This window comes from Sorex araneus, chromosome 3 (assembly GCF_027595985.1).
Source record: "Sorex araneus isolate mSorAra2 chromosome 3, mSorAra2.pri, whole genome shotgun sequence".
Taxonomy (NCBI): domain Eukaryota; kingdom Metazoa; phylum Chordata; class Mammalia; order Eulipotyphla; family Soricidae; genus Sorex; species Sorex araneus.
Genome location: NC_073304.1, coordinates 180,233,176 through 180,260,117, shown reverse-complemented (window position 1 = coordinate 180,260,117; position 26,942 = coordinate 180,233,176). Strand labels below are relative to the sequence as shown.

The following is a 26,942-nucleotide window of genomic DNA, read 5'->3' as shown; positions in this document are numbered from 1 at the left end:
ACAGTCTCTTATAGAAGTGTGAGGAGAAAAGGAAAAAGTAAAGCGTTGATAATGGATTCATTTTGGAGAACACTGAGCCAAATCCTAAAAAAATCTAAATATTTTAAAGTAGATTTAGGTGGGGGCCAGAGTGATAGTACAATGGGTAGGGCACTTGCCTTGCATGCAGCTGACCTGGATTCGATCCCCAGGATTTCCTAGAGTCCCCCTAATAGTACTAGGAGTATTTCCTTAGTGCAGAGCCAGGAGTCAGCTCTGAGCATTATTGGGTATAGCCTCAAAACAAAACAAAACAACAACAATAAAAGTACATTTAGGTAAAGAGTTTATTATGTTAGTACATTGCATACACTAGTAACAAAATATTAACCAAAAAATCTTTTATTTTATAAAATGTTATTTGGTAGGTCATAGGACATAATACTTTCAGTATTCACATTAAAATATATTAAAATACTCTTTGGGGCTCAAGGGAGTGACATGGGTAAGGCTTTTGCCTTGCACACACTGACCCAGATTTGATCCCCGGCACTACATATGACCTCCAAGTACTGCCAGGAGAGATCCCTGTACATAGACCCAGGAGTAAGCCCTGAGAACAGCTTGATGTGGCCCCAAACGCCCAAAATAAAATAATTAAAATATTAAAAAAATAATTTACTAAATTGCTTTTCTGTGCAATAGAAGGTTTTATAAAGCAAATTCAGAGAACATCATGTGCAAATAATATACCATTTTATTTGGTCTGTACATAAACTGATATAAGTTATACATCAGTGAGCAGTAGTCTGTTTATGAGTTGTGATTACTGACCCTTCCACCCCAATTCACAGTGGATGCAAAAATAGCAAACTTTTCTACCTGCTACAGAGCAAAAATGTATTAATTTTGGAAGACCACAGGCTTCTGAATATGTCTTCCAGAATTCCTGGAAAGACCAGTAAAAGCTGGCAGAACTGTTCCCTTGGAGACTGTACATTAGAATTCAAATTTATAGCCCAATGACTAGGCAAGGAAGGCTCACACATTCATCATCTATTTTTCCATTCATCTTCCTTCCATCCACTTTTCCATTCATTTATCCGTCCACTCACCCATCCACCCACCCATACATACATACATCCTTCCAACCTTCCAATTCAGCATCAAACCACTCTGATGCTAGTTAACACACAAGTATCTTTGGAAATAGCACACTCTAAGTAGACAGACACGTGATACTTGGGTCGAATTCTATGATCTTGCCCCTTCTTCCTTGTACCAGAGTATTGCTGAATTCTAGAGGCCCTTAACTGAGTGTATGTAAGAATCCATCTGGTAAGTGCCTGCTGGAAACAGGCAGCCCCTGACATAGGGAGACGACTTTGGAATAAAAAAGTATTCCCCTGTCTGGATGATGCTAAGCCTATATTGGTCATATAACAAAAGGAGTCCTTTAGCTTTTCCCCCATAAATATTAAAGTGGGAGCATGGCTTCTGTAGGATTCTAGGAATCAAGATAGCTTGAGGATTAAGGAGAGAAAGTGAAATAGGAAGCTAGGGAGAGTAAAGAGGAGGGACTTCAGAAAGGATGTAAAAATAAATTAAAATTTGGGGTGAAAGCACTTTGTGGCAACCTTTCTTTGCATTATGGTTCTCTATATCCACTTTCATATGGAATGTATAGAGTGAACTCACTGCTTATGATTGCTAGGATATTTAATACCAAAGACCCCTTCTGGAAGGAGGAATGCTCATTGCTCTCCACATAGTGTAAAGCTGAAATCATAAATCCTTTTATATTTACCAGCCATTATTTATGTCAAAATTTATCACACATTTGAAAATTATTTAGTAAAACTATAAATAATTTTATAGTTTGAACCTAGTTTATCAAATTAACATTCAAGTCTAATACCCAAGTCTATTAATGTTTTAAATATCTTGCAATTTGAAAAATTTGCAAATTGATGAAATTACTATGAAATTTTTTTTCTTTGCTTTTTGGGTCATACCCAGAGACGCTCAGGGGTTATTCCTGGCTCTGCACTCAAGAATTACTCCTGGCGGTGCTCAGGGGACCATATGGGATGCTGGAAATCAAACCCCGCGTGCAAGGCAAATGCCCTACCTGCTGTGCTATCGCTCCAGCCCCACGAAACTTTTTCTTAATACTGTCAGTTAAACAATATCTGATACTTATTCTTCAATCATACTTTTATGCTATATTTAGTTTACAGTAATTATTTAGATACTTTTACCATTTGTTTAGTAATTTATGTATAGCAAATTTATCAATAGGATTCTCTAAGCCCTGTTAAAACTATTGATGTCTACTAAAACCAGTAGAAAGAATATTATTCGGTTTTTTTAGAATAAGATCACTCAGTGCCCATTCCCTGGAACTCTGCCTCTTCAAGCAGAAAAAAAACCCTCTACTTGCACCTGAGGCTGTTCCTGCAGGATCCCTCCCCCCATCATTCCAGACAGTCCCAGGAGGTTTCTCTTATTTTGATAAATACTGAACTGTAGTCCAGGAAGTCTGAAAATCACTGTGGCCACGATCGAAACATTTCCTAGGGACTCCTGTTTGTCAGAGTCAGTACAAAAAGAGAAATGTAAATATTTAAAGAACATCCAGTTTCTCCTATGTAGCTTGCAAGGAGAAAATATTTTCTGGATCTTTGATTCTTATATAAAAGTCTAATTTTTGCCTTTGTATAGAGACCAGTACACTTACATCAATTCAATAGCAAGTTTAACTGATCTGACATAAAACCGAACTCGTTTCTTAAACACAACTACAGTTTAATATTCATTTCATTTGCATATCTTCATTTTTAAATGTATTTATTTTATTGAATCACCATGTGGAAAGTTACAAAGCTTTTAGGCTTATGTCTCAGGTATACAATGCTCGAACACCCGTCCCTTCACCAGTGCACATACTCCACCACCAAAAACCCCAGTATACCTCCCACCTCCCCCGCCCCCCCACCCCTGTCTGGGTAACTGATAAATTTCACTTCACTTTCTCTTTACCTTGATTACATTCCATATTTCAACATAAAACTCACTATTGTTGTTGGAGTTTTCCCCCCAATGAATAGCCCTGCTGAAAAGGAAGCATTTGATAATTTGATAATTAGTTTTCCTTTGCTGAGAATGAAGAGATATGAAGTCTCTTGGGATTTCTGTATTTTAGTATTTTAGTAACTAAGTCTAGGGAGATTTATGTTAGAAATTGCATCACTTCCCTTCCTGGGGCAGCATGGGGCTATGGCTTAGTTCATAGTCTAGAGACATTTCTGCAAGCAGCTGCTGGTACCAAAAGTAGTCTAGCTGGCCTACAGATCATGGTCAATCAGCAGCAAAGTGGCCACACAAACGTTCGGCCACCCAGGTCGCATCTCAGCTTAGAGCATGCTGGTATCGCCCCTATCCCGAGATCACCCACGCATCCTGCTGTTGCAAGTTCATACCTCTTTTTTTTTTCCTTCCCATGCCTCCAAGTTCGTAATTCCTCAATGGTCCTTATAAAATGGCGGATGCCACACCGTCTTTCCCCAAAAAGGGAAAATAAACCAAGAAAGAAAGACCTTTCCCCTCCTTGGCCGGCGTGGGGCTATGGCTTGGTTCACAGTCTAGAGACATTTCTGCAAGAAGCTGCTGGTACCCAAAGTAGTCTAGCTGGCCTCTGGGTTGTGGTCGATCAGCAGCAGAGCGGCCGCACAAACGTGCGGCCACCTGGGTCGCATCTTGATGGAGATGCCTTGATTTATTTTTCTAACTTGAGCAGCTTTTGGATCTGAATGGAGCTTTGCTCTTGTTCATCTTCCTCTTGGAACGTGTGCCTCACATGTCCAAAAGTCTGCCCATGAGAATATCTTACATTGTTCTTGATTTAATATTTACAAAACATTCTGAACCTTAGCTAATGTTAATTCTGATCTTTAGCATTAATAGCTTTATGTTCCATAAGGGCATAGTGAAAATAAAATGTAGAATGCATGTGTATGAACTGACTTATGAGTTGAGAAAAAAAAAGACCAAAATATACATAAAGTTATAGTACTTTTACTACTGATGATTATTATTGACTGTCAATAAGTTTTGTTGTTGTTGTTTGTTTGGCAAAGCTTATGTTATCATGAGGATAATTTTCTCAGCTAATGTACTGATTTCTTCTTAGTGACAAGCTATAATGAACCATATACAACTTTGTAACTCTATTAGCTTATTATGAAAATACAACTTTGTTCAGTCTGTTAGCTTATAATGAGAATTTGGAATTGATAATGTGACACTTACAAACATCCTTCAGAATTCCCGAACTCAAACTTTGAGAAGTAACTCATACCATTGAATCAGACATAAAATGAATCAAGAGCAAAATCTCCTCATGCTGTCTTTTACTTCAGAAATACCTCTATATGCCATCCCTGGTAAATTGATAGTTCATATCTAAATTTGAACATATTGCTTTGCAGGGCATTTGGATGATTTAGATCCAGAATATTCCATTAGTTTTCCTTGAAGCAGTTGATTAAAATAACCTCCTTAACTTTTTGAGAGATTATATGATTTTATAGACTTTGTGTATAAGCCCTTTAATTTAACCTTTCATTTGAAACTCAAAACTCCTCTAGCTTGTTCTAACTTTTTCTCCTAAATTAAAAACTGGCCTCAGTTTAAAACTAATTTTACTATCATTTACTGTCTAAAAAATTATTTGAGTAATTGCTAAGTCCTCAGGAAATTCAAAGTTTTATTCTCTTTGTTCTTAAAAATGTATTAACTAGTTTGAAGAATAACTTAAGTGAGATATTTTGGAAAATACAACTTTATTTGTAAATCTCTATTATAAAATAAATTAATATTAGTTTATAACTTTTGTGTTCCATAAACATAACAACTCTGTTGTTCTTCGGTAAAATAACTCACAGAGAACCCCAGGACTCACCCATTATGCATTTGATCTTGGTGCTTCTCATTTTGATTTAGAAATGCAGGAAGGTACTTCTGATACCCTGTTCTGTGATGCCACCTGGAAACACCAGAATTGACAGTGTGAAAGTGTCTCACTCCTGCTAACTCCTTTTCCTAGTGCCATGTTCCTAATGCTTATAGAGTCTTCAGAGACTGTTGCTCAAACCAGGCCAAGGCACCACGTGCAGTGGGATCTTACATCTCATCCTGAGTGCCAGCTTTCCTTGGGAAATGGTAGCGCTATCTCAGGACAAATTCCTTTTCTTCCTATTTGGGGCAGGGGGCTGGGAGGAGGTGAAGCAAGATAGTTTTTTATTGGAGCTTTGGGAGAGGAGCAAAAGAGAAGTTTGTGTTTGAAGGAGAATACAAGCAAGCCTCAGGACCATTTCTAATCCTGTTGAGTATAAAGATACTTAGAAAACACCAAAGCATAGACAAAGGGGAACAGATGGAATAGAAGCACTTTCCAAAGTGATTTTATCTCCAAATTCTTCCTTGGACAAGCAAGTAAGAGTGGAACATTCAGTCACCAATCCTTTATACATTCGGATGGGTGATGGTGGATGGACCCAGAGACAGATGTCTAGATAGATCCAAAACAGTCTGTGTGAATATGTGTTTCTGTGTGTTTTCACCGCTATTTGGTAACAGCACATGAGTAAGCAGCTGTTATCAAAAAGCTAAGCCAACTATTCAACACATTTAATGTGTCATCGTCCCATTTAATCCTTGTATCAACCCTAGGAAGGAACTTTTTACTGTTGTCCAATTTTATAAACTCAAGATAAAGTGAAGCTTAAGAAAGTTGTTTTCCCAAAGACATACAACTAGTAATTGACCAAACAGCAGTACCAGCTCAGTCAGTACTAGATTCACACTTTTACTTACACACTCACTTTTGCTACCATATCCCTTATCTAATCCAGTGGTGCATTTCAGCGTATATGAAATTTTTATTATAGGACATCTTTCTCTTCAGTCAGTTCCCTCCTATGCATTGATTTAGATGATAAGAAGCCTATAAATGAGCAAAGTGTATTGTCATAAATTTTGTGATTAGCAAAATCATTACAAATGCCTTTTATTATAAATCATTTCTATATATTCTACATTGCTTCTTGGCCTTTTGACTAAGATCAAGTGTAGTATCTATATCTTCTACACTTATTTTTCCCCCTGAACTACCGAAAAATTACATACTTGGAAGGCCAGCCCACTTTTCTACTCAGCATCTCTCTTTGCCACCCTATCTCAGCTCTATTAAAATTATTCTTAATTGTGTTGTAGAATAATCTATAGAAAACACAATCTTTGAAATATTGTCCCTGTGTAAATCTCTTATGGTCTTCTATAACGGCAAAAAAGTTTTCACTGTGCTCTGTATATGAATAGTGTTCCTCTAGAATGTATTTTCAAGATACACAAAGTCAAACTAGCAGGTCACTTTAATCATTAATGTAAAGATGACCTGAATTCTCTGACACATTATATATAACAGGATAGATAGCTGTGAGCAGCTCCAGAATAAATGAGTATTTGCAAATGATTGACTGGAGGGGGTGTAAGTGTAGAAAGCATGAATGAGTTAGAATGGCATAAAAATTTCAAGCTTTGATCAATTCAATTGAATAGTCAAAGTGATGTTACATAATAAAGTAAAGCAGACAAGAAAAGCAAGTTTCAGGAGGAATAGAGTCACTTCAGTTTTGTAGCTTTATTCTGAGAAAAAAAATTGAACATTAAAAAGCACTGGGCGGTTCTCAGGAAAGACAGATGGGAAGTGACCAGAAAGCACAGGGGTGATTTGTTGAAGCCTTAGGTGTTGCGTCAGGAAGACTTACACAAGGAATGAAAGATTAAGGGCTCACTTTTAGGAACACATTTTTCTGATAGGGGGAGAGAAAGATAGAGAGGAAGGAGCTAGCAAGGGGCACATGAAAATGATATATCCGGAGGTGCAGAGGAGCACCAGTAACATACAATGATGTTGATAGTTTAACATGGAAACTGCCATTCAAGTCGAGTGCTAGGTGTAACATCCAGTATAGAACACTGAATCTTGAAACATTAAGAAACCAATTGCAAGGGCCAGATCAACAGTGCAGTGGGGAGGGCACTTGCCTTGAACACGTCTGGCCAGGTTCAATCCCAGCACCCTATATGGTCCCCTGAACCCACCAGGAGTGATCCCTGACCGCAGAGCCAGGAGTGATCCCTGAGCACCTCTAGGTGTGGTCTCTAAACCCCTATTCCAGGGTGGGGAGGCAAAAGCCAATTTCGGTAAAGATAAATATGGAAATAAGAATCCAAGCCATTTAAGTTGAGGATAGAGTAGATTTTTATCTTAAGTTTTCTTGTCATAGAGAGAGATATGTTGGTGTTTGATGGAAGAAAGAAAGGACTTTATGTAGAAGGGACTGAAAAATCTAAGATACTGTATAATCAGTGAAATAAATTTCTTTCTATACAAGGTATGAGTGAGTAGTCTTGAGGTTTATATCTTCCAAGAAAGTACTCCGTCAAAAAGGAAATATTATAAATATTAATGTTGAACTAGAAAAAAATAGGTTTAGACTCTCACATCTTGACCTACAATCTTTAAGTAAAGGAACCTTGAAGCTCTCTAGGGAGCTATAATCCCAGAAATATTTTCCTGATCTTTCCAACACTAATTCTCAGAATCCACATCTCTGGGTAAAATACAAGTATTAACTCCATAGAAATCACTTGACTTTTGCCATAACTGTAACACCGGGTGAAGTATTACGTGATGGTTAGGTTTAACTGATAAATTTTCCTACTCCGAGTAATCATGACTAAACAACCATGTTGCCCTGAGAGGCCTCACCCCTGGTGAATTCCTGGATCCAGTTTTGAGGAGCGATTTCACCAGTTTTTATTTATCTTAATTTGTAATGTGGTTTATTTTGCAGTTGAATTTAGTACTTTGGGCAAATTCTGGAATGCATTTGGCATTTTTCATTATAAACTGCCCGTAGTTGTCTTATAACTGAAACAGGAGGTTTTGAGGGGAGGAAAAAAAACACCTGCAGCTGTTTCCTGTGAAGCCTTGTTCTCAGAGCTGGGGCTACCTGTGGGTCTGTGAGGGAGGCTCCTTTATTGAACCCTCATTCTCCCCACAGCTTCATGGAAGGAGACACTCATTCCACCAGCTGTGAGACTCAGAGACACGCTGGTTGTGTTTGTAGTCTATATTTAGACTGAGGTGGGTCCAGGCACTCAGTGCCATAATTCTGTTAGGTCCGTTCAGCAGAATTTAAGGGGTAGGTACTGGGTAGGTTGGACCTGCCTATAGGGACATAAATATATTTAGACAAAGACTTACAGTTCTCTCTATCTTCACGTCCTTCCCATGCAATACTGATCTGAGCATCCTGTCCTCCCTCTTAAAACATCTAAAGCATTCCATACCATTTCAAAATAAATGCAGAATTTGCTCTATTTTTTGCCTACGTTATTTTCCAGATCTTTTTCATACTCTGACTGTAGCTAAATGTATGCTGTTCTCAGAGCATTTCATTCTTGCTTCTGACGTATGTTTTTGTGGTGACCTTCCTCAGAGTATTACATTCTTGGCTATGACTTCTCTCTGTGTGATCCTTCCTGCTTCTGCTGGGCTACTGTTCACCGTTTTTTCTCCTCTCTCCCAGAACAGCCCTCCCTTCCTTTCCCTCTCTCTGGTTACTTTGTTCTTATAGGCATGTTCCTTATTTTTTGATGGGGGTGGTTGGTGGCGGGGGGATGATGGGGGGGCACAGCCAGTTTTTAGGGATTACTCCTGGCTCAATGGGAGGACAGTACTACAGTGCTACTCCTGGCTCTGCAGTCAGGGGTCACTCCTGGCAGTGCTGAGAATCAAACCTGAGTGGACCCAGAGGCAAGGAGGCCTTTGCCCGTGCTGACTCTCTGGCTGCCAGGCTCCTTATTGTATTTGTTGCCTTCTGTTGCTCTGCAGCTATTGATGAGAAATACTTTTGGCTCTCAAGACCCATTCTAAGCTTGAGCTCATCCTACTTCTCAAGATTCTGAGTGGACAACCTATGTCATCCCTCATCCATTTCAGTTTAATACCAAACCTCTAAGACACAAGTCCATAGTCTCAGTGAATGTTTACTAAGTGTCTGATGCACGCAAAATGATCACTGCTCTGGGGATGGGATTCCCATCTGAGACTGTGGAAAAGTTATTTCTTTAGCAATGTGCACAGTTGTCCTTAACAATCGCAAGAGAGAATAAAAATAAGAGAACGTATGCAGAAATATTCAATAAATGTTAACACTCCACACGCTGTTATCACTAAATCTAAAATGCTGCTTTTGGCTTTATTTAATATCAAGGTAGATATTACTGTACATTTTGAAATTAGCATCATCTTAATATTTAATGTAATCTTGGTGACTTTTTTATTAAAAAATGAAATCTGGAGGAAAAACTGAGATATCGAAGAGAAATAAAAGGATTTTAAAATTTCTTTTGATGCATCCCTGATGCCGCTCAATTTATGCTCCCTCGCTTGCCCTTAAACTACACATTTTTAAATATCAACAACGTCTCTGTAATGGTCCTGGTAATAACGAAAGCTTCTCATCCACTTCGCTACCTTATTGTTGATACGAATATGAATTTAGAGTCAGACTATAGTCGTGGAATTTGTCAGTATTGGCAGCACACCTTGTTCCTGACTTCTGGGGGAAGTCCATGCAGCTCTTGGTCTGCTAGTGGAGACAGTTGAGGACCTGTCCAGTGCCAGGGTCATGGCTCATGATGGAAGCTCCAGGAATAACACTTTTTACTTTTTTTTTAAGTCGATATCTCTGTCCACCATAATAAAATAACAAGACAACCTTTCTTAGTAGGTAGATTAGTTTAGAGAATTGTTTTCCTTAACTAGTTCACAGGAAATTGAATTGCATCTTAAAAGGATCTCACCTGTCACAACAAAATCACCAAAAATATGCCTGAAAATTGTCAGTAAAAAACATCAAATGAGGTCATTAATATTAATTCTGTTTTCATAAACATAGTAAATCATTCACCTAAGAAATCACAAGTATAACAGACTTATTTAAATTATAATACATGGAATTCATAAATGCCATTGCATTAACAAAATAATAAGCAGTGTTATTGCTAAAATGGAACTGTATGGTAATTAAACAAATTCTGAGTCCCTGTAAGCAAGATCTAGAAACCTTGACTTCATAATTTTTTTTTAACTTTTCATAGTATCTGGAGAAATATAGCACAGTGGGTTGGTAAGTTGTGTGCCTTGCTTGGGGGTTAAGACTCAGGGACATGTGGTGCCCAGGAATAAGCACGGTTCACTGCATGCAGGACAATTGCCCTACCCACTATACCATCTCTCCAGCCCCTGACATGTAATACTATTATATTTAACTATACATCCTGAAAATCACAATATTATATAAAGCAAAATTCAATTAAAAATTCTTAGAACAAATAAATGGATTAATCAAATATATGCAATTATGATATATTTTAAATATGCACAAGCCACCTCCTACTCGCGCCAGATAACCTCCTCATCAGCCACCCTCCAGATCTCATGGCTGCTTCTCCCAGAAAGGTGTATAAAATGAGACCCCCATAACCATGCCACGGGACTCTGCGCCAGGCTGTTTTCATTCCGGGTGTCCCAGAGAGGAGCAGGTGAGAGCCCTCCCCTCCCCAAGGGACCCAGCCCCGGCAGCTGACCTCCACAACCCAACTGCTGCCACGCTCTAGGCCACTTTCCACACGCTCAGGCCGAGCCTCACACAAGAGTGAACATATTCCTGTTATGTGCAACACATCATCATAAAGGGAAATAAATAAAGCTACCAAGAGTATCCCGCCCACACAGCAGAGCCTGGCAAGCTCCCCGTGGTGTACTCAATATGCCAAAAACAATAACAATAACAGGTATCATTCCTCTGACCGTAAAAAAAGCCTCCAGTCATTGGGAGAGATGAGTAAGGAGAGGCTGCTAAAATCTCAGGGCTGGGATGAATGGAAATGTTACTGGCACCCACTCGAGTAAATTGCTGAAGGGGTGACAGTGATACAGTGAAACGGTGATATAAGCATAGTTAATAGCAAAACTGCTAATAACTGTGATATTTGGACCATGAACAGTGGTGCTTAGGGCATACTTCTGGATCTGTGCTCAGGAATCAGTCCTGGTGAGAATTGGAGGCCCGTATGGGGTTCTGGGCATCAAACCAGGTCATCTATATCTGAGTCAAGTGTATTACCCTAACTGTACTACCTCACTGGCTGCAATTGTGATTTTTGTGTGATTATATATTCTTATTTGAAATCAAAATCCTAGAATTTATGCACCATCCACATTCCAAGTTTCTGAAAACTGTGAAGCAGTCTAAGAAAGGTGTCTCTTGCCCAATCTGACATCACGACTAATGGGTGAAACAGGTGCAGATCTTTCCCTGACTCCGGCCCCAGATCTCCTCATCCAAGTGAAGAAAAGACTGCTTTCTCCTAGTACTTTAGATTTTTCTTATTAAATCAGTTGAACCACTCCAGGTTCTGCTAAGGCTCTTACCACTTCTGATTTTAAGGCAAAGGAGGATAAAGTCACACCTCTTGTATGTGGCCAACCAGAACATTCAGATAATGGACAGGAAGGCTCTGGAATGACGCGCCCCTTCATGGAGTCTGAGCTTTGTTATTCCAATGGAGTCCTCACAGGACACTGCTCTGGATCCATGCCACTCATCCTGGATGCTGACACAAGCCACTGGCTGACACATGCTGGCCACTTGCCCTCCAGTGGGATCATTCCCCCAAAATCAAGTAATAACTCAATTCCATTCACATTTCAGACTGGTGTTATCATGCAAAGGAAAACACTAATGGAAGTAGCTCTAAGGAAAAGAAACATAAACTAAATAGAATTTACATAGTTTAGCTCTCAGTAGATCAGGCCGCCCTTGGCTTAGGGCCTGGGAAGTGTGGCTGTCTGAGTCATGCTACTTTCTAGGGTTACTCTCCCCACAATGCTCCACTCAACCCATTGCAAGAGTCCTTTCCTTAAGAGCTGACCTAATCTTGAAAGGCGGGAATGACCACATCCCCAGCGTTAGTCTGAGCTCTTTTAGCACCTACCACTTGTAGCTAAGTTTGCTATCACCAGACACTGCCGTGGAACTAAGTTAAAATCACTTGAATAGCTAGTAGTATTAATCATCAATCAGTAGTCTTTAAGTAGCATGAAGTACTAAGCTACATTATTACTTTTGGTATTATTATTATTTTACAAACAAACTTCAACAGAAGTCCAACTTCTATGATTTGAGTTTTTATCTTGAGGTACTACTAATATATAATTTTCAATATTAACCTAATCGCATGTAATACATGTTTTCTAACATGATCTATGTAGTATCATAAATAAGGATAGAGCAAAGTGGGCACTTAAATATAAAATATAAAAGTGAACTGTCAACTTAATCTTGCTCGCCTTCTAACCCTGGGTCCTCAGCACTCTTCAGAACATGATGTTTTCTTTGGTGTTGCAAAATCCCACTTCAACATAACTAGCTGAGGACAAGCGAAATATTTCTAGACTTATATTTTATGTTGTATTTTGGAATAAGAAATGCTTGTCCTTGCCCAGGGTCCACTGAAGCTCTCCTGCACAAAATGATATCTTTCAATTTTTCTTATAACAGATGTTATTTCCCACCCCCTATCTTTGCTAGGGAGACAAATTATCATCAGCTGTAAGATCATAAAACATAATTTCTATTCTTTATTCATATATCATGCAAACTTTTTATGCCTGTATTATTCCCCCAATTTATAACTTTTGACAAAGGTGGGGGTGATGAAATAATGAACAAATGATGATGATGAACAAAAACACTTATGTACACTTTAACACAATCCTATACTAAAATTTAGTGCTCCTAATTATCTTTGAAGTTGGTATCTATTGTGTAAGAAATATTTGTTGATTAATTATTGATAATATATAGCTTTTCAAAAGGTGAGTCACTAGTCAATGAGAGTGACAGGAAGAACTTAAGGCCCAATACTGGGTCCAGTCATTTCAGAAGGATTATTAGAGGCCAGAGAGATAGTGCCAGGGAAGGCATGTGCCCAGATCCATCTCTGGTACCACAAAGGGTCTTCTAAGAACCCCCAGGGTCACTTGTAAGCTCAGTCAGGAATAGCCTCTGTGCACTGCTGGGTATGGCCCCAAAGTGAAAATTTAAAAAAAAATAAAGGGATATTAGATAAAATAATCTCACTAAGTATTTCACTTTTATACAAGTATATCATATTAAAGAGATTACCACCTCCTAAAACCTTTTTAATAAATGTGCTGGCTTTTTCTCAGTCACATAAATAGGGTATAGAAGCTGGTGATTCAGTCTACCCCATGTCGATCAACTCTAAAAGCAGATGTCTAAAAGCAGATGTGTGGAAGTGTGTGTACATGGTGAACATGTAACTTTGCTTAAATGAAAGAGATGAAAAACTCACCTAGGCTACACACTTGTATTACTACATTATAAACTATGGCTCCAAATAAAAATGACAAGTCAGTGTTAGGGCAAGAAAGAAAATTGAGGGAGAGGTTAGCTAGGGTCCCTTTGTGAATTTGTGATAATGTATCTGATTTATGGCCTCTTTCCTAGTGAAGAGTAAAAGGGGAAATAGGTTAATTGAGTTTTTTTCCCATCAAAGTGACTGAGACTGGGAAAAGCAGAGATTTTCTTTTCCTTGGCAAGACTAAGTTAATGCGAGCAGTTACAGAGAGGCAAGTGGGAAACAGCCTGGCAGAAGCAGGGGAAACAGAGAAGATGCTTCCCAAGCACCCGGGTTTGGGATTCACATCACACTGGATCAAGGGGACTGTTACAGATTAATGCATGAGTAATGTGCTGGGTAAAGAGTCATCCTGAGAGGCTGGAGCAATAGCACAGCAGGTAGGACGTTTGCCTTGCATGTGGCCAACCCGGTTCGAATCCCAGCATCCCATATAGTCCCCTGAGCACCGCCAGTAGTAATTCCTGAGTGAAGAGCCAGGAGTAACCCCTGTGCATCGCTGGGTGTGACCCAAAAAGAAAAAAAAAAAAGAGTCGTCCTGAGGGCAGCAGCCCTTCCAGTCTAGTGGTAGTTCTCAGCTACTTCCAGCTTTGGGCTCCTTCCCACCTTTTTCCTTCTCAGAGACCCCTGCCCCTCTGGTTGGCCCCTCAGCTCTGGCTGTGCCCTCCCATTTATGCAGTTTTCCCATAAGACCCCACGCTCTCCTGAGGACCCATAGGAACCCCAGGGGTTTCAGCTGAGAAAAGCTGCATCGGAGGAATGAAGAAGAAACTAGTGTGTAAAATGTCAAGGAGCAGTGCTTATGGTTAACTAGAAACACATTTGCTTTCTTCCAAGTTATTCAGTGGGGGACCAGCCAGATGCACAGTGCTCAGTTAAGGAGACAGGAAGTCGCACTGAGCCAGGTCTGTATCCTATTCAACAAGTAACTGGAAATAGCGCTTTCCTTCAGCTGTAGAATGCATGGATCTCTTACCTCTCCATTTTCTCTCAATCCCCCTCTCCTTTCTTCCAATTTTTACCTATGCACTATGATTTACAAGACTGTAATGATAGTTTCAGGCGTACACTGAATTTTTAACATGAAGCTCTTCTCCGAACTGTCCTCCTGGCTGCTTCGAGGCTGCACCCCGCATCTTCTCAGCCTCCATCTCTTTCTCTTTGTGAGTCAGTTCGACTGCCTTCTTCCCCTTTGGCCCTCCTGAATTTCTAATTATTTCCTTTGTATATTTTAATGACACTGCCTCAAGGTTTTTAGGTTCAGAGATCACTTCAGTACATTAACAGATTTACCAAAGGCTAATAGACTCTCTTCTGCTTATATTCCACATATGAATTCACATATAAAGTAGGTTTTCTTTTCTTGAAGCTATTTCCTCTGTCATGATTGTCTGTGTCCATTAAGAGATAAAAATGCCGCAAAAATGTGGTATTTGTGAACTCTTAAGAAAAAATAATCACAGAAATTATATAAATGCATGCTAAATTTATATGTAATATCAGCCATAGGAAGGTGAATTATTTAGCTGGATCTATATAACAAAAATTAGAAAAAAACCATTTTTTCAGCTATTATAGCAGATATCTTCCATCTCTGTCTTAATTTGTATCGATCCAAAGTTTGCCAATAATGTCACCTTTAATTACATTCTCTGTATCCTCTTCCCCTTTATACTTGAGTGCACATTTGACATTACTATGTTGTAATTTTCAAGGTTGTTTGGTTTTGTTTGGGGGGGGGGTTGGTTCTTGGGGCACACCTGGAGGTGCACAGCACTTACCAAGGTGCGCAGCACTTACCACCAGCTCTGCACTAAGGGTCACTCCTGGAGCCAGGGAAACTTCTGGGCTGCTGATGGGAATTGTCAGGCAGATGTTTTGCTGCTGACTTTGGAAACAGGGTGAAGGTCCCAAGTTAAGCAGCTCAGGCATCTTAATGCACAGACAAACCAGGATCGACAATGCACGGCCAATGCCATACTATGGCTTGGCCCATCTCAATTATTCTTAACTATTGGATATCTCCACTATAAGAATAGAAATTCTTAAAAGTTGAGATAAATTTTGAAGACTTAACAGTGGAGAATTGTGACTGGGATATAATAAATATTTATAGTGACAGGATCATATCAGATCCAGAAGAGAAATTCAGATAGCCTCCCTTGATATTTCTGATATATATACAGAGCATGAAAACTATAATAATTGTCTAATCATAACATTCCATTGCATCGGGAGAAAATCTTTACGTCTAAAGTGTATATTATACCTAAATGAATACATGACTGATTTAAAGCATTTATGAGTGTTACTATATACATCTTAAAATGGGTATGCATAAAATAATTGAAACAGTATTAATATAATTTTATATGAGGAAATAAGAACATATGCTTTAAGTAAATGGAATAATCATTTTCAATGAAACAGAAGTATCAAAATTTTAGATAATTAGAAGCTAAAATGCATTACAATAATCCTGTAATTACCAAAAATTTCCTTCTAAAATACAAGATGAAAATTGTTATTTGCTTAAGCCACCTGGAAGTTTTTTATAGCCCATTAATTAATAGTTACATGATTTGTTTAGTTTACTGCTTTTTCCACAACTCATTAGATCTGGGCTTATATGTAGTTGTAACCTGCTTTGGTTTCACTTGTTTTAATTACTTTGTGATGATTTAAGACTATAGCCATATGGACTAAAAATTGTCTTTTTTTTTCCTGCACCACACCATAGTTAAACTATTCCTATTCCTATTTTTGTTTAAAATATTCAATTGTTTTTCTTGAGAATTTCTACTGGTTTTTATATTACTCCGTCACTGTGTAACAGTTTTTCACATTAACAGCATCTGGGGCTATGCGAGGGGCTTGCTTAGCTTCTGGAATATTCCAGTGCTATAGTTTGCTCTAAGAAGTCATGTGCTGTATCTGGGTGGTTTCCAAGTGCCTTGTCAGGAAGTGGCCTTGCTCTGATGTACCCATCTGAGTGCAGAAAACCACTGTTTCTCTTCCAAGGGACTCAGGGTTCAGGGAGTGGGACATATCAACAGAGATTCTGAGCAACTGGACAGATTTGGGGGAATTTTAGATCTTAATTTGGGTGGAGCCTCAAATGGCCATGACACCGTAGAGAGCTCCATGCCCCAAGGTTCTGTATGTATTTGGAAGTTGCTGGTGTTTGGAAGACCTGACCTTGGTGTCTGTGTTCTCTCACCGAACCCTTTTGTTAAAGTTGGGAGTTGGCATGTGCTCGGGTGCAGGTGCTAAGTGATCCAGTGCCCTGTACAGCCCCCAGTGCTCAGTGGACCAGGACTTCCTACCAACAGCCCCTCAGGTGAGCCACCAGGCAAAGCAGTCTGTCCCCAGAGCACTTAGTGGGAGGCTCCCTCCCCAGAGTGTGCAATGAACGTGGCCCTGTATTCATCAAGGCCACTGTCTATAGAGCCGAGAAGCTGCTAAAACTGCCTTGAGGCCTCTACCAACCCCACCATCCTGCAGTTTCATGGACAATGTGAGGAGGCAGCCTGGATGGGGAGTCAACATGAGGGCATGTGGCTGCAGCACTGGGCCCCGGCCTTGTGTAAGGGCACATTTGCAGCTTTCTTTCACACTGTAGCACTGTAGCACTGTCGTCCCGTTGTTCATCAATTTGCTCAAGTGGGCACCAGTAATGTCTCCATTATGAGACTTGTTATTGTTTTGGGCATATTGAATACGCCACGGGTAGCTTGCCAGGCTCTGCCATGCGGGCAAGATATTCTCGGTAGCTTGCCGGGCTCTCCAAGAGGGACGGAGGAATCGAACCTGAGTCGGCCATGTTCGAGGCAAATGCCCTACCCACTGTGTTAGCTTTCTTTCGAAGTTGCAGCAAATTTCTGTAAAGTTAGTGGCTTCAAGAGCACCACCCATGTCCTCTTACTCTTCTGCGGGATGTCCATCCTTGTCTCCCTAAGCTCAAGTGAATGTGGACTTTCCCTTTGGAAGGAAGGGGCTAAATTGGTCAGCTTCCTTTGTCCACTTGCTAGAGACTGCCCACACTTCTTGTGATGTTTACCTCCACCCCCAAAGTCGACAGCAAAACATCTATCTGACAATTCCCATGGGTACATCTGGCTGCTTCTGTTTCCTCCTCTACTTTTATGAATTCCTTTGATTACATTGGACCTTGGAATTGCATCAACTCCTAAATAATTCCAGAGAATTTCCCTGTTTAGGAGGAGTTGAGTTAATTATAATTGAGTTATAATAGTTGAGTTAATTTAATTACAATGTATACTTTTAATTTGCATTTCCATTTGACACAGTCTACTTGAAAATTCTAAGATTTGGACATGATATAAATCTGGGTGAATATTATTCTGCCTACAAGTGGAGAGAGGAGAAATCAAGAAATACCAAGCATGACATAGGACAATATACAACAAAAAACCAAACAGAAAACCAAGCATTGTGTAAGAAATACATATAACAAAAGCAACCAAAAGTATAACAAAATCCAGCACTGACTGGAAATGTAGTACATATCATGTGTATTATGGTAATTCCTCCCTCTAACAAAAGACTGCAAGAATGTGCTATGCCCTTATGTAAGATAGTTTAGTTGTTATAATGCAAAGGGTTTGCAAAGCTGCACCCAGGAAAGAATAATATAATAAAGAATAGAAACCACCTGGGCTGCAGAAATGTGAATGCACAGGCAAGCTAGACTAAGACTGCTCAGGACCTTTTAGATGTAGGGGCTCAATGGGCAGAATCCAATAGAAAACCACGGGGCTTTCTGTTCTAAGGGTGTCTTTTGACAGCTCTGTGAAAGACCCCAGCCTCTGATCTCTATATATCTATTGACTGTTTGGGGAGGGATGGAGGAACAGATATAGTTTTGAATCAACAGCCAGCCTGTGAGACCACTGGTGACGGCCCAGGCAACCCCAAAGCCTGGACAGCCCGTGTGTGTGTGTGTGTGTGTGTGTGTGTGTGTGTGTGTGACCCCAAAGCCTGGACAGCCTATATGTGTGTATGTCTGTGTCCTTATGATAGTCTGAATCTCTGCAACTGACCCCTACACCCCTGCTGGAAGGGGGCAACAGTGCCAGTCCGATGGCATTAGATAAAATGTCCTTGGTGCATTTTACACGATAATATTCACACTTTCAAAACAACTTTTCAAGGTAGCAAGTACTAATTCTGTTTTGATTAAACAGGCTCAGGCTTACCCAGCTTCTACCAGCTAATAGGAACAGAAGTGGGATTTAAACGTGTGCCTCTGGTTTCCAAGCCTCTGGACACTTCCTCTAATGAAAATTGCCCTGCAGCAGTGCAGTTTGTCACTCAGAAATCCACTAAGAAAGCCAGGTGTTCCACAGAGACAGTAGGAAGCAGCATCTAGGGGTTGTGCCCTGAGGAAAACAGGGGATTGGGGCAGTTCTGTGACCTGCACTCAAATTCACGAGGAGACAATATGGGTTTCTGAGAAAGAGCCTAGGGGTGTGACAACCCTGTTTCAAGGACTGGACTGAGCGACATGGGGATTTATGGTAAAGAAACACAGATTTAGGCCACCACAGATACTCACAGTGATTTCAGCAGAACAGTGTGTGGGGCCGTGACCCCCTGTCACCTCCCAGCACCTCAATGCTGGTCACTGCTTTACCTGCATATGATCGTGTGTGGAGGAATAGCTTGGAGATCAATAAACACAGAATTTTTAAGATAAAGTATTTTAAGATAAAGCTTATCTAATAAAACAAGCTTCAGAGGAATCCAGTATGCTAATATCCTCCATACCTTTGGTTAGATTCATGCCTTTGAATAGTCACAAAGAGTATTCATAGACATTTTCATAACTGGACCTTTGAATTCAGTGTGGCACATGATCTGATGCAGGTTACATAAAGAGGAAATTGAAATTGAGAAATTACTATTTGTTGAATTCCAGAGTGAATATTTCAATCCTGAACTCATTATAGCATCCTTGCCTTTTCTTGTGTGGGTGTCATATATGAAACATAACATTTTAATAAGTTAATGTAGTTTGATGAAAGAAGTTCTATCATAAATCTGGTGATTCTTTTCTCGGTCAGTTTTTCATCCCAGTAGCATCGTGAACAGTATTATTTTATTAGTCTGGTTTCTGCCTAAGATGCTGAGGTCCTCCCGTCCCCGGCATGAGAGTTCCTGTCACTGTCCCTGCCCACTGCTTGCCAGTCACTCCCCGCAGCCTGGGCAGCTCGGTTCTTGGTTCTGTTGGCAGCAGCTCAGAGTGTGATATTGGCGTCATTTGTAACTTTGCTCTTTCAGGAAAATCTATAGCAGACATCAAAATGACTCGATACATCCACTCCCTGGCTCTCCTCCCACCTGCCACAATAGTTCTTGCCCTCTTCCTTTACACAACATCATTCATTATAAACACATAGCTAAAATCTACTCCTCTCTTCACACTGCACCCCGGAAAACAGGATCACAGGTCAGAACCTCCTGTGAGGGCAGAATGCAAGAAATCAATAATATAAAAGCAATTGATCTGGCCAGAGCAGAGTGTAACTTAAACTAGGACACTTTGATTTCCATAGACTCTATCTCAGTTCAGGGGGATTCTGCATTTAAAGTGCTAAATTCTAATCTTTGTGGCAAAGATGATTAGAAAAGGGTAACTACTCCCTTATGGATCTATTTTAAAATGTCACAATTAAAATTTTCCAGGAAGTTTCCAGCAATTTTAGCCTCCTGGCTTAAGCTAAAAATTGAGTAGCACATTTAGCTTAAGGATGCTATCTGGAAATGGAAATGCTGATTTACCCTTGCCTCCTGCCAGGCCACCTAATTGGAAGAAACCAAGCTCAGTGGTAGACACACTAATACGTGATTGTGCCAGTGGATCTGGGAATAGCATAATAAATGGCTTTGTGATTGGGGAAATATGCTGTGACTACAGTTAGGAGGAGGAAAGTGTTTAATTACTCTCCAAATAAATCTGATTGCACGAATGTAGCAAGAAGTAGAGAGGATCTTCCCTAGGTTTAGCCACAAGTGAACTTTGTACTCTCAAGCATTTCGACATAGACCCCTGGATCAGAAAATTGAATTTACATTTCAGATTTTATTTTGTAGTTGCAGACAAATTGCAAGTTTCCTTTAGGAGAGAAATGGTAAAAAAAATCCACCAAATGTTTATTATATTTCAGTTTTTTAAAAGTCTGAACTTCTAGGTTAACATCAGTTGGTATTAGAAGGAGTTTAATGGCTTTATTATTTGGGGAAGTTTATCTTAGATGCTCATATCACAGTGATTACTAAAATAGAAATAAATATGCTTGCGATGGTTATTTTGGTTCTTTGTGGCCAACTTCATTTCTTCCAGACCTGACCTAATTATACTGAGTGCTGGCTTTGATTGTCTTTGAAACCTGGAAACAAAATATAATGTCCAATTTCTTTTTTTTCTTTTTAAATTTTATTTTCATAAGGTTATTCACATTAATTTATTACATTCAATATTTCAACACCGATCCCACCACCATTACACCTTCCCACCACCATTATTTTGAATTTTCCCACCACCATTCAAGCCTGCCTGCCAGGGACAGATGCTAGATAATTTATTTCCTATTGCTTATTATGACTATCATGAGAGGTTGCGTGCACTTCTGGAATTCTAAAATTGTAAATGGTTGGAGTCCTGAGACATCTCTGTAGGGAGCTAATCCATTTTGAGATTCACTGGGAGTCTCTGGATCAAGGCTGTTTGATGCACTGAGATGGTGCCCTGTGGCAGATTGTGGGCATAATAGCAGGATCTTACGCAGGTGGGGAGACAGGAAGGGCTGGCTCATCTCCACTGCCGCCATGTGGCCTGGAGTCTTAGTCCTTGAACCCACATACCTGGGTTTTGCTTCTGGAAGCTCGTGGCCATGGGGGTTTCATCTGGAGTAAGCGGAATGTTCAATTTCTTTCCATGTAGCAATTTACTAGTAAAAAGATCAAAAGATATCTTTAAGTTCTTAGGTTTAAGGAGTTTCTGAGTCAAGCTAATTCAAAAACTATGGCCACATAATTTTTTAAATTTTTTTGTTTGGTTTTGTTTCTGGGCCACACCTAGTATTGCTCAGGGGCTACTCCTGGCTCTGTGCAAAGTGATCACTCTAGGCAGTGCTCCGGGGACCATATACAGTGTTGGGTGATGAAACCAGGACCTGCTGTATACAAGGCAAGCATCTTATTCCTGCACTATCTCTCTGTCTCTGTGCCCACATTTCTAAATGAATAGAATGTCCAGAAACCTGGCAACATGTAACATATTTTTTAGAAAAATTATAGTAGTTCTCTTACTACTTTCCTGTTTACTAAAATACCTGGGCACTAAATAAATATTCCACAAAACTGGGGTCTGATTGTAAATTGAATCTTTCATCCATAGATTTCTACTCTGCATATAAGAACTGCAAATAATACTTAAACGAATGTCATAGTTTCAATACCTACTATTCTTAAATTTTAAGATCTTAATTGTTGCAATGAAAATCTAGTAGACAAGGGATTTTCAAATAATTTAGCAATTATATGATACATTATACCCCTGAGAGCAGAACTAAGGGAAATGGCATCTCTAAACCATAATAATAGGATCGAGTACTTGAAGACAGAATGGACAAAGGAGGCTGTTTCTACTCCTGACACGGTTAACCTTCTAAATTTGTGGCTAATAGAGATTTTAAAACTCAGAGCTCTACTATTCTTTATTGAGCAATGCAGATTGATTAGGTTAATATAATCGTTATTCAGATGATCTTAGTATTAGCCTGCCTGAATCTTGCTAGCATAAATTATAAATAATTGTAAGACTTAATTGCTGTTAGCATAGAAAAAAGAATTTATTTCTTTCACATTTGCTCCTCGGCTGGTATTAAAATTGGGATTTGCCTCTTGACAAACTGTAAGGCCTTTCTTTTGCATTAAAACCATCTATCACATGCTTCTCTGGTCAGGCACTAGAGAAGTCATACAGAAATGACTTTCTGTGACTACAGTATAGTCATAGAAAAACAGCAAGAGCAAAAGATTGGAGGAAGAAGCATGATAAAGATTTCATCACTTACTTCCTTTTATCTGGGACACCTTTTAGTTTGTCCACAGCTTTATAGTAAGAGATATTTGTATTTACCAATAAGATTCACAGATTAACAAATGTACTACAGAATGTAAAGTAACATAGGAACATAGCTTTGTTTATCTATTTTAATGTAAATATCTTTGGTGACAGAATTGATCCAAGTTACTTTTCATTTCCAGTATAACTACTATCATATGCATTTGATTTATAAATTTCTACTGTAACTCCAAAGAGATAACATTTAATGAAAATACATAAAACAAACAGAGCCATGACCTTACTATTAAAATATTAAATACCTATCTTGAGAGGAATTTACTTGCTTCATAACCTAAGGATACTAGTTTGTTAAACACACTTAAGCAAAAAAGATGGCAATTGAAATTGCTTGGAACAAAAGCGAAGATCTCTCTTTCAGTTCCCTGAAGATGGGTTATGTGATCAATCAGTTCATCTCATTTTCTGGAAGACTAGAGGTACTTCATAAGTCTGGACTTCTGGTAGAATCTTATTTTTGTTTATGCATAGTGACATTATTCCTATTCTAATTATCAGTAGGTTCAGAATGGTAAGGCATACATGCAAGGTGGCATCCTATAGAGCATGTACATTCACAAAACATTCAACTTCAAGATCATATCTGTAGGCTGGAGTGATAGCACAGCGGGTAGGGCATTTGCCTTGCATGCAGCTGACCTGGGTTCGGTTCCCAGCATTCCATATGGTCCCCTGAGCACCGCCAGGAGTAATTCCTGAGTGCAGAGCCAGGAGTAATCCCTGTGCATTTCCGGGTGTGACCCAAAAAGCAAAAAAAAAAAAAAAAATCATAGTTGAATGTGTACCCTGTAATTCTTACTAACAATATGAACACTGTCTGCTATTAAATTACTGCGTTTTGGATTAAATACTTTCATACGGTGCCTTTAAGAATGAGTAATTTAGTTTTTCATCTTTGTACTCATCCCTAACGTTTGGTTATATGTATTAAAAAAAGTGTCTTTCATCACAGTTAATCCATAAAAGCTCCCTTTCTCTCTCTCTCTCTGTCATTTCCTTTTCATAAAACTTATCACTGAATAGTCTAGGTCTTGGGGCCAGTAACTCTCCAGGATCGCGGGGTTCTGGTTGCTCACCTTCCACAGTGCAGCCCTCCATCTCTGTTCTCCTCTGGTCACCTCTGAATGTGAGCTTGTGCAGACTCCAGGATGATGGTCTGTTCTTTCCTTGGAAGGCAGGCAGTGCTTCACAGTATCTCTCTCTGCACCTCGATTGTTCCCATTGAGTTTGCTACTGCAGCCTTTCAGTAAGACCCGGCACCAATGATGATCTCCTCTAATACGTTTAGGCTTACTCATTTCTCCTAGAGCCTCTGGTTTCTTTTCTTGAAAACCATCATTTAAGAACAGAATAAAGCTACAAGATATGCTAATTTCAACAGAGTGGATTATACTGATACAATTCAAATTCAGGGTCCGAGTGCATTTTACATAACATTTTCAGAACAACATCAGTATCTTCTTTCTTCCACACTGAGAATTCTGGTTCTAACTGCTACTGGGTGATAGAATAAGAAGGTTTCCTATTATCTGTTTAATTATTTGTATTATTATTATTCATATATCCGTGTTATGCACATCATTTCTTTTACTGCTCCCTCCTACCCTCACAGGTTGCTCGCTGATATTGGAGTACTGTAGCAGTTAGAAGTAGGAAAGACTCCATATTACCCAGGATTTGAAGAAACCTCATGAGTGTCCATGACCTTCTCTGAGTCTGTACACAGTCACTGTTGTCTGGAGAGTCCTGTGCCTTTATCTGTGTTTATTTTAGGGGCTCCTGAGCCTGCAGCCCCCATCAAAGAACATCATCATGGTCTTTTAGGCTTTGCACCCATCCATTACTTCCTCTTGTTCTCACCCTTTGTGATACCCATAGCTCTGCTCTTTTCCTGCCCTATTCCCAGTTCTGCCTGAACTATGCTTCTGATACCTGACAGTTGATTTGTTCTAATTCTGAACCTGAACAGGGAGGAAAATGATTCATTGTTATAGGGAATTATTGATGCTCAGAGACATTAAGTAACTTTCCAAGATCACACAGAATTTAGAGTAAGAGGATGACTGAACCTCATCATCACCTTTTCCTTATGCCAAATCTATTTTTTTAATCAATTATTGCATGGTAGACTAAACTTAACTTTTATGTGCCTCAGTTTCTTTTTTCCTCTGAAATGAGTTTCCTTTGTCAAAGTGAGTTAACTATGTAAATTGCTTTGAACTCCTAAAGAGGTGTAGGAGTGATAATTAGATACCATAGTTTCATAGATGTTTTTAAATGGAGTTGAAAGGTTCATGGAATAAAATTTTTTCCATATTTTCATTAATATGGATTTTTAATACCCTTTGGAAATTAACCTGAAAAGTGTCTTTCCTTTTTCTATAATTTGAAAGGGAACTTTGTTCTCATTGACTGAAAAATTTTTTTATTTTTATTTTTTGGTTTCTGGGCCACACCCAGCCATGCTCAGAGCTTACTTCAGGCTCTGTGCTCAGGGATCACTCCTGGTAGGACAGTATGTGGTGCTGGAAATTGGACTTGGGTGGACAGTCTGCAAGGCAAGCATGGTGTGACTCCCAAACAAAACAAAACAAAATTAAAAAAAAAGTTATAAAGCCCAAACTGATCAGTCATTAATAGACCACTTTTCCAGTGGACGTACCTGTCTTCATAGACCTGCACAGTCAGGCCTCAGAGGTGAAAAATATCTCACCTTGCAGGAAATATTTCTGAATCTCTGAGATCTAGTCCAGTGGGTCAAGAATCATGTGCTCAAATGGAAATTAGTTCTTCTCACTCGCTCTGCCTCTTGAAATAACCAAAGTCACATTGTTTGCTCCCAATGAGAGACAAATGACTTTTCCTGGATGCTGCAGGAAAAGTGCATTTAAAATATCTGCATTTAAAATATCTAAATACAAGGGAATTTTAAATTCATTTCTAAAAGCTGAGTTCACTTGTATTTATCTTTTTAAAATTGTAGTTGAGGTAATAATATTCCAGTGAAGTTTAAGTTTGTGGTATGGATGTATAAATTCCTTGTGCAGTATACTGCCTGCAAAGTGCTCCCATCCTCTTACGTATCCCTGTGTCATTTCTTGTCAATCTTCCATTTTCTCTCTGGCTTCCCAGCATCACCCCAGTTTGTTCGCTGACTGACAGTTGTAGTTTGGGTTGCATACTATTATCTCATTTTTCCACATTTGGCATGCCCTAATGTTCCTTCTGGCCCACCGCATCATTCCCTCCTTCTCTCAATCTAGGATCCTCAGGTTTTTAATCCTGGGCCCCCAGGTTGCTATCAACTGATGTTGCCTGTACACTTGATTTGTTTCTTTAGCTACTGTAAGTGAGTAAGATTATTGGTATTTGTTCTTCTACCTCTGCCTTATTTCATTCAAAATGATACCCTCAGGACTCACTTAAGTTGCCATAAAGTACATCGTTTTATAATATGTTTTTATTTTATGACCCTTAGTGGTTTTTTAAGAGGACAATGGTAGTTGTTTTTTATTTTATTTTATTTTATTTTATTTGTTTGGTGTGCGTGTCTCCAAAGATCAAATAGGGCCTCACGCAGACCATGGTATTGGCCAATGCAAAGAGGGCATTTCTTACCTAGCTGATTCTTGTTGGGTTGTTTAAATTGGCATGTTTGATCCTGCATAAACCATGCAGTTTTCTTCAGTATCACATTTGCATTTCAGATTTTGAAACCATCTATTTATTGGACTATTCTCAGAACTGTTAAATCTGTTCGTGTTGTCTACAGCCTTTATAAGTATGTGTACTTTTTCTGTGTTGGGAGAACATGTATTTCACCCATTTGCCATCAAGAGTTTCTAGAAGAGGCACAGAATTCTCATCATGCATTGTATTCCTCAGAAGGGCAACATTCTGTGGCTCTGCATGGTAATGAACTGCGTATTGAACAGTCTACTTCAATGCTTCTCCCTTAATTATCGCTTACTGCAAAGTTCTACCAGCTCAAACCAGCTATTTAGCAGCATGCATTATACACTGCACCAGAATACCATTATATTTAGGATCATAGAGTGGAAAGAAATGTTGAGTTCTCTACTTTGAGGTAAAAAAATAAAATAGATCTAAGAAATGAAGCATTTCCTGAGATGGCATAGCTGAGTGCAAGAGCTCGAGGACTGAGGTGAGTCTCCTGGCCCCTCTCCTCCTGCTTTGCCTCGCAGAT

The 26,942-nt window shown here is 39.3% G+C and overlaps 1 protein-coding gene and 1 pseudogene across 6 annotated transcripts in view; both read left to right on the top strand.

Moving 5' to 3' along the window:
• Window positions 1-26,942, top strand: part of CNTN5 (contactin 5) — an 832,499-nt gene that overhangs the window by 472,811 nt on the left and 332,746 nt on the right. The gene's annotated exons all lie outside the window — the stretch shown is intronic.
• On the top strand, window positions 6,079-6,154 carry LOC129403735 (U2 spliceosomal RNA; annotated as a pseudogene).